This window comes from Podarcis erhardii (assembly GCF_964252035.2).
Source record: "Podarcis erhardii genome assembly, chromosome: 4".
In the NCBI taxonomy this organism is placed as follows: Eukaryota; Metazoa; Chordata; class Lepidosauria; order Squamata; family Lacertidae; genus Podarcis; species Podarcis erhardii.
In genome coordinates this window covers 70,257,921-70,270,278 of record NC_138508.1, presented here as the reverse complement: position 1 = coordinate 70,270,278, position 12,358 = coordinate 70,257,921, and the positions used below count along the sequence as shown (strand labels likewise).

General features: G+C 40.6%; 2 long non-coding RNA genes across 2 annotated transcripts in view; one reads left to right on the top strand and one right to left on the bottom strand.

The window, feature by feature from the left end:
• Positions 1 to 12,358, bottom strand: part of LOC309340199 — a 186,286-nt gene that overhangs the window by 130,073 nt on the left and 43,855 nt on the right. The gene's annotated exons all lie outside the window — the stretch shown is intronic.
• LOC309340286 lies at positions 2,320 to 6,098 on the top strand. Its single transcript, XR_014155923.1, has 4 exons — positions 2,320 to 2,505; positions 2,866 to 2,955; positions 4,779 to 4,901; positions 5,999 to 6,098. It is a non-coding gene; the product is annotated as an uncharacterized lncRNA (long non-coding RNA).

Sequence of the window (12,358 nt, the reverse complement as noted above, 5' to 3'; positions counted from 1 at the left end):
AGTACTGACAATATCAGAAGGGTCGACCAAAAGAAAGATTAAAACAGCCTGCAGTTTTGTTTTCTTTTTAACTTCAAAAGGAGAGTTAACCCTGTGGCTGGAGGGACAGAGCATAGTGGACCATCCTTTTGGAGAAGGATGGGATAGAAATACTTTAAAATTAAGATCCATTAGAATCATAGAATTGTAGAATTGGAAGGGATTCCATGCAGCAATCTCAACATCAAATTTGAAACTGTACCGGACACTGTTTAGCTTTGCAAATTTGCTAGCAGTTTTATTGCTGTGCCACTAGGTGGAGGAGCCTGATGTCTGATGATACATGCGAAAACTTCCATTGATTCCACTAGCTAACTGGTTCATAATGAACATGGCAGTCCTTCAGTTAAGTCAGCCCCAAGCTTTTCAGGGCTTTAAACATAATAAGCAGAGCTTTGAACAGTGCCTAGAAAAGAACAAGGAGCCACTAAAGTGGTTTCAAAAAAGGAAATGCATAGAAAACTCTGCTCTAGTCCAGATTAAACTGTTGTTGGACTACAATTCCCATAATCCCTGACTATGGGCCATGCTGGCTGAGGTTGATGGGGTTTGGAGTCTGATGACATCTGAAGGGCTATCAGTTCGCTATCCATCCCTGCACAGCCTTGGGCTTTAGACTGTAGTTCTGGGAGATGGAATGAAAGTGAATTTAGTGCATACGACTGCACACGTGTAGATGCAGACATAATTCTAATAGAGGTCCTTAAAAAAAATTCTTCCAAGAGGCAAAAAAAAAAGAGGACACCATATGGGCATTTATTTTGAGGAGAGAGGGATGCCAGAAAAGCAAGATTGCGAAAAATGAAAACCACATCTGTCGGGCAACAGATGTGTGCCTTTTTAAAAAGAATACTTTTATTTAAAGCACTTAAACAGCAAAACCACAGAGCCCAACAAATAAGGTAAAATAAAGTAAATGAAGACATCAGTTTACAAATGCTAACATTATTACAACAAACTGAAAGTGGCACAAGGTGGAACATCGTGAAATTCGGCTAAACAATCTATAGCCTTTTTAACTTGGTGGGGTTACTGTTTTGTTTAATTGTTATGTTACATATTTTTTGCATTTCTATACAGTGGTACCTCGGGTTACATACGCTTCAGGTTACATACGCCTCAGGTTACAGACTCCACTAACCCAGAAATAGTACCTCGGGTTAAGAACTTTGCTTCAGGATGAGAACAGAAATCGTGCAGCGGCGGCGCAGCAGCAGCAGTGGGAGGCCCCATTAGCTAAAGTGGTGCTTCAGGTTAAGAACAGTGTCGGGTTAAGAACAGACCTCCAGAATGAATTAAGTTCTTAACCCGAGGTACCACTGTATTGTAAACTGCCCTGTGATCCTTGGATGGAGGGCAGTATAGCGGTATAGAAAATTAATAGTAATAATAGTAAATAAATAAATAAAAGTGTGTGTCATCACAACCAGATCTGCATTTCCCAGGAATGAGTGTGGCCTAAACCATGCAGAAACACTCCTGGCTATGGCTGTCACCTGGGCATCCAGACCTGAGGACAGATCCAAAACTGACTGCCAAGTTGAGTTTTCAAGGGAAGCACTACCCAACCTTAAGACGGGATGAACTGCTATTCCCATATCTGTATTCTACTGACCAGGAACAGTGTTAATGTCTGGAGAAAGCTTCAGTTTGTTTGCCTCCAATCCCAGTCCATTGCTGACTTCTAGGATATGCGAGAAAGGTGGGTATTGGGCCGTCTGGGTGGGCCACGCCACATCATGTGGCCTCCTTCTTTCCCTCGCCTTCTTTCCTGGCATCAACACAGAAATGAACGGAAATAAAGCAACACAAATATTTGGACTTAATTGTCTTAGAAAAGCGATTTTAAATCATGGACACCTTGGTTCTGAAAATTATGCTGCCTGTATTGGTGTGAGTGATGCAGTCTCATGGCACAAATTTCATGTGGTCCCAGTGCAAAGGAAAAGAGCTAATATCTTCCCCCTTACTATAATGTCCAAACAAGATGTGATGGGGAAGAATAATGATAGGTTTGTAAGGACTCTTCCATAATTTTGCCAAGGAAATTCTTACTGTTCAGGGCCTAATGCCATTAGCTTCTCTTGTAGATGGAGGTCCTTTATGAAATGCGTTCAGGACCAGAAAATAAATCTGTACTGAGATACACAACCATTTTTACTATTGGAACTGCTCTGAATCTGACTTCAGGAAGAACGTGTTTTAACTGAGTGTGTCCTGGAATAGACACTCTGCATTGGGAAAGAAGGGAACTGAGTTCCCTCCAGTTTCCCACTTTCCTGATGTTCCAAAGGACCAGTACCCTGGAGTTATGATATGTCTTGTTGTCAGGATTCTAACTGGACTGTAACTGACCTAAGAATTCTGCAGAGCAGTTGCTGCTGTGGCCAGCAGCTCAGTCTTCTTGTGGCTCAATTCCTGCTTTATTCCTGGCATGCTAGATTATAGCTGAGGAATGTATTTCACGTAAGTTTAAGGATTAAACCTTCCTCACTATGTCATAAGGCATGTTTATGATCCGCAATATATTGCAAGGTCAAATATGATGCCAGGTCAAATATGATGAAACCGGAATTATGATATGGACGATATATCGCCCAGCCCTACTAGTCGTGGGACAGAATCTTTAAACTTTTTCTCTCCCCTGTGCATGTCAATACCGTGCATAGATTTGACTCACCTGAACCTGCAGAAGCCATCTCAGGAACTTGAATGTATAGTTGGATGGTGGGAGTGTGTTTGGGCGGAGCTGCAAGGAGCCCCCTGGTCTGCTGTCTTCTCCCTCTCGGTCAAGCAACTACTCACCAGCTACATCTCTGTCATCAGTGCCTCTCGCATGTGCCTCAATGTCACAGAAGACGGACAGTGTTGCATTCAGCATTGCACAGAAGAGCACAGGAGCCCTTCTCAGCTTGGGTGAGGAACTCTCCGTAGAAGCTGTGCTTACCCAGCTGGCATGTACCCCATTGGTGTTTTTCATTTTTGTGTTTGTTGGCCATGTGCTGGCCATTCTATTTTGTGCCCTAGGCATGCCTCCCTACTTGCACTCCTCTCCCCCAAACTGCTAAGTTCCATTTTCCAAAACAGGTGTCTTGCGGGGGGGGGGATGAAAAACACAAAAGGTGAAACTGCTAGGTTTATTTTAAATTATTACCGGCCTCCTCTCCAATCTGTTATTATTACAATAATGAGTGCCGGGAGGCAGTTGGAGGTTGGATGGCGGCTAACAGATTGAGGTTGAATCCTGACAAGACAGAAGTACTGTTTTTGGGGGACAGGAGGCGGGCAGGTATGGAGGATTCCCTGGTCCTGAATGGGGTAACTGGGCCCCTGAAGGACCAGGTGCGCAGCCTGGGAGTCATTTTGGACTCACAGCTGTCCATGGAGGCACAGGTCAAATCTGTGTCCAGGGCAGCTGTTTACCAGCTCCATCTGGTACGCAGGCTGAGACCCTATCTCCCTGCGGACTGCCTCGCCAGAGTGGTGCATGCTCTGGTTATCTCCCGCTTGGACTACTGCAATGCACTCTACGTGGGGCTACCTTTGAAGGTGACCCGGAAACTACAACTAATCCAGAACGCGGCAGCTAGACTGGTGACTGGGAGCGGCCGCCGGGACCACATAACACCGGTCTTGAAAGACCTACATTGGCTCCCAGTACGTTTCTGAGCACAATTCAAAGTGTTGGTGCTGATCTTTAAAGCCCTAAATGGCCTTGGTCCAGTATATCTGAAGGAGCGTCTCCACCCCCATTGTTCTACCCGGACACTGAGGTCCAGCACCGAGGGCCTTCTGGCAGTTCCCTCACTGCAAGAAGCCAAGTTACAGGGAACCAGGCAGAGGGCCTGTTCGGTAGTGGCACCCTCCCTGTAGAACGCCCTCCCACCAGATGTCAAAGAGAACAACAACTACCAGACTTTTAGAAGACATCTGAAGGCAGCCCTGTTTAGGGAAGCTTTTAATGTTTGATGTATTACAGTATTTTAATATTTTTTTGGGAAGCTGCCCAGAGCGGCAGGGAAGCCCAGCCAGATGGGGGGGGTATAAATAAATTATTATTATTATTATTATTATTATTATTATTATTATTATTAGTATTACAGGTACATTAGAAACAAAAATAGCTTCTCTCACAGATATTTGTCAAATCAGTAGTTTGTGCTTTGAACCTTAAAAGTTCTAAGGTGTTGATTAATACTAAATAAAAAAATTCCTTCCAGTAGCACCTTAAAGACCAACTGAGTTAGTTCTAGGTATGAGCTTTCGTGTGCATGCACACTTCTTCAGATACACTTCAGAAGTGTACACTTCAGATACACTTCAGAAGTGTGCATGCACACGAAAAGCTCATACCTAGAACTAAAAGCTCATACCTAGAACTAACTCAGTTGGTCTTTAAGGTGCTACTGGAAGGAATTTTTTTATTTTGTTTTGACCATGGCAGACCAACACGGCTACCTATCTGTAACTTGATTAATACTGCTCATCATAAATGTCTGAATTTGAAAACAAAACAAAGTTTGTCTAAGATTTTTGAACAGTTAAAATGAACCTACTATATTTATGAAGTGAAACAAATATAGAAAGATTTCTTCCAAATAATCTGAAAAGGAGTCTGATAATTCATTGACAGAACTCTTAAGAACCTGCAGTTGTAGAATGAAAAGAACAGCCAATAAGGAACAGCATCTGTAGCTACACAGTCACAATAGGTTGAGAATCTTCTGTTTTTATTTTAGACCTTACAGTCTGCAGACTACAGTTTTTCAGTGTAGCTCCTGGTTTTGAGAGCTCTGTAACTAATTGCTTTATTGAAGAGCCCGTTTTTTCAAAACGTCAACTTTTGTCAAAAGATTAACCAGGTAGAAGCTGTAACATGTTTAGAGGTATACCGCTGTTTTAAATGTGCCGTTTCCCTTTTTATTTTAATACACAACCGAATGCTTACAGTATTTGCTTTGAGGACAGTTTAACCACAAACTAAAATTCTGGAATTGGGAATCTTAGTATTTGGAGGGGCTTGTATGAGTCTAACATCCTGATCATGTGAGCTATTAACCAACCTGACTCCAATAAACCAAACTAACCTTAAAGAGCTTACATCAGGTAATTTCCAAATGACATTTAGTTGAGAGATTATTGAAGCCCCTGAGGAATTTTCTAATCCAAGCCAGCCTTGGCCTTGCCTCCAACCTGCAATTTTGAAGTCTGAGCTGTTGTAAGCACTCTCAGTTATAACACTTGCAATGTACAGTATGGGGAGAATAGCTTGTTGGCTTTGGTAACAGGGCGATTTATAGAAGTTTAACAACCTCAAAAAGCAAAATCAAAGAACCAACCACCCTGAAACCTTTCTCCCAATGAAATAAGTTGTAAGTTAGGAAGAGCTTAGGTTCCCTTTTTTTTGCTGCTATTTCTGGGTGGATGTCCCATTGCTCAATGTCAGGCAGCCTAAAGCCATGGATTGTGACATTGTTTTCCATGGGCAGTTTTGACTTCTGCTCCAGCAAGTTAGTTGGTGAGGAAGGAACACCAGAAAAAAGAACCAGGAAATTCCATCCCAGACAATTGAATCTTATATCTTTTCCCGTCTCTATGGATATCTCTGTTTCTGCATCAATGTTAATCATAGCTGTGATTTCTCTTCTTTCATTGACTATTGACAACTGGGCAGAATAATGTCTGCATATTTTGCCACGTAGATTTGAATCTACAGGGCTAGATACCTTTTTGAGAGGCTAGGAATCCATGCCAGCTAATGTGGCAAGCTGAGAACTGGTTAAAATCTGGTGCACCAGGCCATTACCTGCAAATTGGTTGTTGTTCTTTTGGCCAAACAGCTAACAGACTGCAAAATTTGCTCTGTTTCTCATTAGTCCTAGCCACCCCTACACTCCTTTTGCTGCGAACAGTTGATAATTTCATCCAATTCAAATACCATCTATTGTTTACTTTGCAGCCAAAAGCTCCAAGACTTTATCTGACAAGAACAAGTAGATGTAGAAATCATAGCAGAGTGAAGCATAGCCTGAATGCAAAGAGAAGTGAAGTTGAATGGCACATGGTATGTTTTAAAGCAGATTATATCTCATTATTTCATGATGATGTTTTCATTCCTTCTCTATTCACCATATTAATGTAGACCAGAGAGTGGTGTCATGTGATTAAATCCTGACACAATCCACATTTTGCAACCTCCCCTCTAAGACGAAGCAAATCTTACATGTCCTCTCCACAGATTCATTCTTAAGATTTAACCTCCCATATACTTCCAGTGAGGAGAATTCCATGTCGAAAAAAACGTATAATGTGACATTCCTAGGCATCAGCAGAACCTCTCTGTTGTGTAGCATGATGCCTAATAACTGGTTGAAGTGAAGGAATCCAACACTGTCCATTTTATGGGAGTTCAGATTTTCATAATTCTGATTATGGGACTGGGAGTGGCCTCTGAGACTATATAACACCGGTCCTGAAAGACCTGCAGTGGTTCCCAGTACATTTCTGAGCACAATTCAAAGTGTTGGTGCTGACTTTTAAAGCCCTAAACGGCCTCAGCCCAGTATACCTGAAGGAGCGTCTCCACCCCCATCGTTCTGCCCAGACACTGAGGTCCAGCTCCAAGAGCCTTCTGGTTGTTCCCTCCGTGCAAGGTTACAGGGAACCAGGCAGAGGGCCTTCTCGGTAGTGGCGCCGACCCTGTTGAACGCCCTCCCATCAGATGTCAAGGAAATAAACAACTGCCTGACTTTTAGAAGACATCTGAAGGCAACCCTATTTAGGGATGTTTTTAATGTTTGATGTTTTATCATGTTTTTAATATTCTATTGGGAGCTGCCCTGAGTGGCTAATGAAACCCAGCTGAATGGGTGGGGTATAAATAATAAATAATTGTTGTTGTTATTGTTGTTGTTGTTATGCTGCTAGAAACAACTGAAAGGAATGCTGTGGATTGGGAAGGTGAGTGCTAGAAATAGCAGCCCTCATAAATGAAATAAAAGTGTTAATCAAATGTCTTTCAGGACAATTCTTCATTTGGGTAAAGTTTCTCAACACGGAAATGCCAGTTGAGGCTTCGTACTCCCTGCAACTTATTGGATTTTCAACAGGATGTGCTGGCTGCGTTCTGTCATTGCTTACAATGAAGCACACAGACTGGAGGTTGTGGTATATTGATAAGACTGCAATGTATAAGGCTGGTATCGCCCACGTGGGAATATGGAAAATCTGCTTTCCTCCTAATTTGATAGGGGCTGATGAATATAGCGTAGTTTGTTGTCATGATTTTGCATTTAATGAGAAATTCTTCCCTTTAGAGATGAAGCTGGGCCAAATCCTGATGGTCGTTGCCTCGTTCCTTGCGTTTTTTGGCCTGTTTTTTTCCTTTCTAACTCCATGGAATATTTTTTGCCCAGGTCTTACCGAAAAGCAGGTTAAATTGCTATTTATAACTGGAGGCCTCTTTTATGTTTTCTCCAGTATTTGTGTCTTTGTTCCCATTAGCTGGAATGTCCACTCCATATCAGCAAATAAAAGCATCGCCTTCCCTACTCCTTTTCACCTGCCCTCGCACCCGACAACACAAAGAAATGGAAGTGCAATTTATCTAGGCTTTATGTCAGGTATCCTACTGCTCATAGGTGGGCTTTGTGTAATCACTCAGAGATGTCTTGTGAGATCAAATAGAATTATAGCCATCTAGAAGAGAATCCACCTACCAAACTAATCTAATGGGTGACAAATTCACAAATGTCTGTAAAGAAGTGGCCTAGAGAATCATCTCACTCACAAATATAATATATGAATTAGAGGAGAGTTAAGGTAGCTACTGCTGTCTATTTTTAAATGACTATTATTACAATTTGCTGTAAAAACGTTTGGAGGATTTGTCTTGCTGTGAATGTTGACTCCGTCTAATAAAGTTATTTTTAAACAAACATGTATTCCCTTTGACTCATTGGAATTGTGCTCAGTTAAGGTTGCCTCTGTACGGTTAGCATTTTGGGAGATGGATTCAGTTACCTATCAGAAATTTAGTCTTGTGAAATTAACGTGGCTAAAGCACTCCTGTGTGGGGGAAAGAACCCAGCATGCTTTTGAAAGGCCCTTTTCTGGTTAGGAAATGCACTGGGGAAATGCACTAAAAAGTATAGGATAAACTATTGATTGACAGGAAGATGCAAAGCTTCCACGCAAGCAAGTCAGAGTGAATGCTCACTGTTATATCACCTACCCACAAACAAATCAGAATGGCCTCTCAGTAAAGAGTAGATATCATATAACATCAGGGTGGATGTTCAAAGAACAGACAAGGCATGGCTTGCATTCTTGGGTCTATATCAAGTAACTATGTCAAGTAGTAAAGCAAATGCATAGATATATTTTTAATTCTTAAATCTGTGTGTATGTGTCTACTGAGTAAGAGATGTCAAAATGAAATTAAGAAGTTTAGATAAAGGAAATACATGCTGCATATTAAAGTTGCAGAATTTAAATCTGAAAGTGTTAGGATTCCTCCCGTTAGAGTAGGAAGAGCCTGGGGAATCATACTATATCTTGATGCTGTCCCTAACATGGGAATATTGTTACAGGATTCCATTCCATTCACTAGAGCTAAAATGTAAGTAACTGATTCCCCCTACTTCTGTACTTTCAGATGGGAAGCATGATAAATTTCAAAAATGTTGAGATATTGAATGCAATGAGGAAACACAAATGAATTTACTATGTGATCAGTAACATCCTAGTCCCTCCTCCCAAAAATGAAACACCCCATTGGAAATGGACAATACATGATTCCTGATGCAGAGAGACTGTGCCACGACTGGACCACCCAACAGTGGTATCCTGAGAAGGACCCCTTCCAATGAACTCAGTGGCCAGGCTGGCACCTACTGACAAGGTGCTTCATCAAGTATTTTGGGCCCCAAGCTCTTTAGAGCTTTGTATGTCAGTGGCAGCACTTTCAGTTGGGTGCCATCATGTAAAACCAAGCCATCATGAAAATTCAAAAACTCCTAAATTATTTTCCCAAACCAGCCAAGTTCTCCTCCCCGAATCATACTGTTATCATTCAGTACACCCCTTTGAAATCATAACTACAAACAATATTTAATTTTCCCACATGCTTGAGCACTTGTTCTCTATGTGTTTTGATGTGAATATCTGAGCTGTTTTGGAGAACAATAGCGATGGTAATACATGCAGATATGTCTGATCCACTACTATATTTTGAGCTAGATTATTTTTGGCCAAGTTGTGTTTTTTTTAAGCATTCCTGTCCACCTGGCAACTCTGTGTGTGGATATATTTTTTATCCCAACCGCTTCTAAAAGTGATTTGAGACAAAGCACATATTTGATCCCTATAATATTTTCCCTTTTAATTTGCCCTAAATTGTCATGTTTACAGTGGTAATGGTAAACACTAAAAACTATTCTATAGCAAACTATTATTTGAGCAAGTATAATTCACAAAGCACAATTTTATTATTAAGGCTTTCTGAACCTTTCTCAAGAAAAATCGTTACCAGATGTTCAATAAAATACCAATAAGATATTTTAAAGAAAACCTACCCAAAGGGCAATAGTAAAGGAGGGGAAAGAATATGTCAATTTGTTATATGTTAAGTAAAATGATACTCCCTATAAAATTAAGACTTCAGGAAATTTACTTGCTACTAATCTAATTCATCCACGTAGCATGCTTGTAGTAAGAGACCATGCCTTGAAATATCTAATGTAGAAAGAAAATATTTTCTTATCATGGAATCAGTTTTTGACACATCTCTGATTTGATCAGAGAAAACCTCCTGCCAAATGCTGAAACCTGCCATTGCAACTTTACTACCTGACTCCCTGAGGTTTGTGCGTTTTTCAATATATGAGGTTCCCTGAGTTTCATCGCTGTTAGAGGTATATAAATGAGGGCAAAATGTCAAACCTTTAGAAAAAGAAAACAAATTAGCTCTGTCAAAAACATCAACATTTTGCTAAATGCATTGAATTGTACCAGTGACACAAATTCATTTCAAACAATTTATATGTTCATTTTTCTTCTCTCCCCCCCCCCCCACCTCTTCACATTCTCTCATCCTCTAATGGAATGTAAGAAGAAAAGAGAAGATTATGAAGAAACAAGATACAGTGGTACCTCAGGTTAAGTACTTAATTCGTTCCGGAGGTCTGTTCTTAACCTGAAACTGTTCTTAACCCGAAGCACCACTTTAGCTAATGGGGCCTCCTGCTGCCACCGCGCCGTCGGAGCCCGATTTCTGTTCTCATCCTGAAGCAAAGTTCTTTACCTGAAGCACTATTTCTGGGTTAGCGGAGTCTGTAACCTGAAGCGTATGTAACCTGAAGCGTATGTAACCTGAGGTACCACTGTAACAGTTTTCCAATATCTGGCAGGCTTTCCTGCAGAAGATGGAGCAGTCTTGTTCTCTTTTGCTCCAGAGGGAAGGACTAGAATCAATGGGTGCATAGACGCCATCTTTGGGAGTGGGGCATGGGGGCTTTGGCACTCCCAAAATTTCCACTGTGGGTGCCTGGCTGGGCCACCCAACACATCAAGTGTGTGACATCACATGGCACAACATAGGCATCATAACTGCAGCAGAGCCAGAGGCTGCAGCCCAGTCAGCACCACAGCGCCAGAGAGCCAGCGGAGGCAAGGCAGTGGGTGACAGTGGGCAGAGGCCAAGCAGGGCTCATGCATGTGACTGGAGGTCATAAAAAGCACATAGGAACCCACTTTTGATGCCAGATTTTAATTCAGTGTACAGGTACAGGAAATGCAAGCCCATGCTCTACTGTAGAAGATGCACTAATTTCAGGAGAAAAACGTTGTAGGCATCTATACTCTCTTTTTAAATTTTTATTTATACTTTTCACTGATTTGACAAGCATTTTGACATTTCAGAACTTGACTTCCTTCCCCCGCTTTCTGCAGTTCCTTAATTTTATTTTAAATATCTTCTCCGTATCCAAATTTGTTCATTTATTCATCTTCTTTAAATATATACTCTTATGAAACTGCAGGTTATTACAATAATCCTGCCAATGTTTTTATCTGTTTAGAATTTATCTGTAAATATTCAATAATTCTTTTATAAAAGGGATTGTTATCTTGATTTCTTTTTCTTCCGGTAAGTTTTTGTGTCTGTTCTTCCTTTGCTAGGACTTCTTCTCCTTTCCATTTTTGGCCATCTACACTCTCATTCTCCTCAAATGGAAATAGAGATGGCTAATTAGAAATGAATGGGGTCAGTGGCAATCCAAAGACTTTAAGAAAACAATTAGTAGCATCATTGAAATGTCTGCGTTGGGTTTTTGGTTTTGGTTTTTTTTACTACTGATGGCACCCAGAAGCACCTGAGATTCTCTAGGCACTACTTTCAATTATATTTCTTCTGCACTTTGGATAACAAATTTAGGATCTCTTTAATGGGAGAATTTGGTATGTAATGAACCATCATGGCCACTGGAGGGTGGTTGCAATGCACGCAAGAATCCAAGAAGAGGCGAGGAATATCCTGTTTTGACTGAAATACAGTACAGTGGTACCTCAGTTTACAAACTTAATCTGTTCCGGAAGTCCGTTCTTAAACTGAAACCATTCTTAAACTGAGGCACACTTTCCCTAATGAGGCCTCCCGCCACCAGTGCCCTTCCACCATTCAGATTCCATTCTTATACCAAGGTAAAGTTCTCAAACCGGGACACTATTTCCGGTTTTGTGGAGTTCGTAAACCAAATCGTTCGTAAACAGGACTGTTCTTAAAAAGAGGTTCCACTGTACTATATTTCACTGCCATAATGAGTGGTTTTGAATTTACTAATCTGAATTCTGATTGCGCTTCCTGCTACTTGCATAAATGTTCAAGGTGTTTCCATTTAATGGCAGCAAATTTTGAAAGCTAACAGATCATATGGAGGTGGAGTGCCAATATTGATTTTGGTTAATGATAAAAAAAACCTTTGGTTAAAAAAAACCACAAACCTTATCATGAGAAAATAAACTTAATAATTATTTTGAAATTAACAAGAAAACTGCCATCAATGAATTTTAAAATTTTAATTCACAAATGTAAAATGTATCAATATTTTAAAGTATGGTATGTAAGGATTCATATTTGAGGTCCATTTTGTTTCACAGCTGTGGCGATTCTAGCATGTTCATTCTGACCCTTATTTTAAACACCTATTTTTTGTCTTTGTAAACTTTTTATGTGATTTTAAAGCAAAATTACTTTGTTTTGTCTTGATATAGTCTGCAGATTAACTCAATCAATTCTGTTCTATTCATGTTACACTTAAGA